At 50.4% G+C, this 3,323-nt stretch overlaps 1 pseudogene; it reads left to right on the top strand.

Annotated features, from left to right (window-relative positions):
- The first annotated feature begins 1,573 nt into the window (after window positions 1-1,573).
- Window positions 1,574-1,754, top strand: LOC142580644 (U2 spliceosomal RNA; annotated as a pseudogene).
- The last annotated feature ends 1,569 nt before the right edge of the window (window positions 1,755-3,323 follow it).

The raw sequence follows: 3,323 nt of genomic DNA, 5'->3' as shown, positions 1-3,323 counted from the left end.
CGTTTTCCTCACGCCGCCTTTACTGTGTGTTTTCGCTGCTCTTAAAATGCGGAATTTTGCTTTTATTTGGTTTCTATGTTTCATTTCTTCGAACGAGCGAGCGGGACGGAGGCGCACATGCTGGGCACGTTCGTCGCGCTTTGTTTCCAGCACTGCTTCGGCTTCGCTGCATTCGAAGTGTTTGCTTCTTTGCCTTATCCGCCACCAGGGGGTGGCAGACCGGCAAATCTCGCGCCACACGCGATGAGGTGAAGAAGTACTACGAGAAGGTCGGGGCTGGCCGGCGGAGCGAGGACGCGACCCGGGTCCCCCAAAATTCGACCTCTGACCCACGGTTGCTACAGCATAGGTGAGACGGTGCCTACCGGCAAATCTCGCGCCACACGCGATGAGGTGAAGAAGTACTACGAGAAGGTCGGGGCTGGCCGGCGGAGCGAGGACGCGACCTGGGTCCCCCAAAATTCGACCTCTGACCCACGGTTGCTACAGCATAGGTGAGACGGTGCCTCGTTCGGTCGCCGGCAGTTGAACGTTTAGAAATCGTGATCCACGTCACTCTCTTGCACGGCTATCTGCGCTGTCAAATGTGCTATGAACGAACTGCACATCCAATTACGCGCTTCTCGTACCTTCGTCGTCCCTTTTAACCATTGCTGGCACGATCGTGATCCGCACCATTGCCGACTACACATGAGAAGGAAATCGTACGAGTAAACAGAGCGGCACATGTGTGTGGTTGTGTTCGAACTAAGATAGAATATGTCATGTGTATTGAATTTAGTTAAAATGCTGGAAACGATCAGGCTTGGTACTGACTGTAACTATAGCAGCTTTGTAAACTGCCACCGTGCTCGACAAAACCCGCGGCAAGACCATGCCACGCACCCTGCTTGGAACTACAAATCTGCGAGCGTTTGTAATTTGAGCCCAACCCAACAGGTAACAGCTGAGTGAAGAACGCTGACTGAAACGCAGTTTAGTGTCCTTTAGTACCATGGCCATTTTGATTAGCATATATAGCAATTCAACCTTCAAAACGAGCTGCATTCATTTATTTAGTTATTTACTTTATAGTTTGTGCGAGCCAAAACTTGATTGCAGGAATCCGATACTCACTCACTCACTCACTCACTCACTCACTCACTCACTCACTCACTCACTCACTCACTCACTCACTCACTCACTCACTCACTCACTCACTCACTCACTCACTCACTCACTCACTCACTCACTCACTCACTCACTCACTCACTCACTCACTCACTCACTCAATTTACTCAAGAAGGAAAACGACACTCTACAAAAATAAATCGTGAGCCATTTCACTCTGTGAAGGTGGGTGACCAGCGAAGCTGTTTAGCGCACGACACTGAGGTGACACAGTATTGAGAACAAAGGCACGAACTCATTTACCGTGATTTTTGTATACATGCATTTTTGTATACCGCCGATCCAGGAGCCGGAGGAAACTAGACGCGCGTGACGTTTCGACGGGACCGCCACCACGGGAGAGCGGAAGGGAAAGTAGACACGGAAGCGCTTGGGACGCCGGCAAAGATAGGGCGGTGCGAACATGGCCGACGCGGGTCCAAAGTGCAATATCTATTCTCATAAGCGTAATATCTGGTATGAGCTCTATTTGGACCCAAGACACTAAACTTATTTTTGCGAGTTGCCGGAGGGCTCGAAGCCTCCGTCACCTCCGTCGCAGGTCGGCGCGGTATTGCGATATCTCTGGGATCGGCCCGCGGTTTTTACACCCGCAGAAGAATAATGCACGGAACCCTAGTCATGAACAGCTTCGCTGTAATATGCGTAAAACTTGAAAAGCGACAGTCGGCCACTGTGCGCGTCACATGTGACTCATCAAGTCGCTCAAGAAATTAAAGGGAAAAAATAATGCGAAAAGTTAGTGACCTGAACGGCGTTCGGCGCCCGTCACTCATTCACTCGCTGGCGAAATAAATACAGAGGCAAATGAAGATAGAGAGTGCGCGCGGCTGAAACGGCTTCGCAACGGTTCTCCTGCAGCGGCATGCCATGGACATGGACACCTTCACGTTCCTGCTGGACGCCGCGTTTCACTTCGTGTACGCCGTGACGTCGGCCATCGAATTCATCATCTACTTCAACAACGGCTTTGGCAGCACGGCCGACTTCTTCGGGCTCGTCTTCTGCGCGGTCGTTTTCATCTTCCACGCACTCCAGCTCAGGTGCGTTCGCGCGCCCCGCGGATATACACGCATTTCTCTAAGCCACGCTGCTGGTCTGCCGGGGAATGCTGTTCGGGACAGTCGGCCGTTTTTCCTCGGGGAGTGACGTAACCAGGAGGCGATGGGTAGGCACGGCGCATGCGCACATCATGGCTGCAAGGGCAAGCGTAGGCTTCCGATTCGCTTTCGTGGCCTGGCGCCACAATCGACGTTGTTTCGACCGAGAGGCTGTAACAGAAACGACTAACCTGACGCCCCTGGTCGAGCGGAACGGTTGCACACTGATGTTTAAAATCTGTTTTATCTAGAGGCAGTGCATCGACACTGTGGTCGTGAAGTTTAAAGTGAAATAAAGTCAGAAACTAATCCCTATAGTACTGAACGCAAGAAATGTTAGCGGCTTCTTCAGGAGCAGCAACATGCACAGTGGATTTAAACCTGACAGATGGATTCGCTTATAAGTATACCGGGTGCTTCAGTGAACACTTTCAAATATAGATATATATTTTTAAATTGCCTGTAGCAGACAACACAATAAGCTTTCCATTTCCATAGGAGCTAAATGCACAAACGACCGTGTCCCGTTAAGAGATCCCCAGGTGGTCGAAATTAACGGAGGCCATGAGATGGCCTGCTCGAAGAAGCGGCCATTACTTAAAAAAATGCATAGCCGAATAATTAACAAAAATCGCTAATTAATAACTAACTACCTTATGGCACATATTGCAATTTTCAAATTCTAGCCGGGAAGTTCGCAAGGCGGATACACTTGGAGCGAATTTTCAGCATGACGCCGGTTTCGAGATATTAATTCCCGAACTTTGCGGAGAAGTGCCTTGGTGTTCCAGTTACTTTTGTGCTTCGATGCATAATGACGTTATGTTAAACCCGCCGTGGCGGCTTAGCAACTATGGTGTGGCGCTTCTAAGCACGAGGTCGCGGGATCGAATCTCGGCCGCGGCGGCTGCATTTCCATAGGAGCGAAATGCAAAAACGCTCGTGTCCCGTTAAGAGATCCCCAGGTGGTCGAAATTTATGGAGTGCGCTACTACGGCTTGCCTCGCAGTCCTGTCGTGGTTTTAGCGCATCAAACCCCAGAATTTAATTTTT

The sequence above is a fragment of the Dermacentor variabilis genome, chromosome 4 (assembly GCF_050947875.1).
Source record: "Dermacentor variabilis isolate Ectoservices chromosome 4, ASM5094787v1, whole genome shotgun sequence".
Classification (NCBI taxonomy): Eukaryota; Metazoa; Arthropoda; class Arachnida; order Ixodida; family Ixodidae; genus Dermacentor; species Dermacentor variabilis.
The sequence above is the reverse complement of the archived record's forward strand: the minus strand, read 5'-3'. Positions and strand labels throughout refer to the sequence as shown.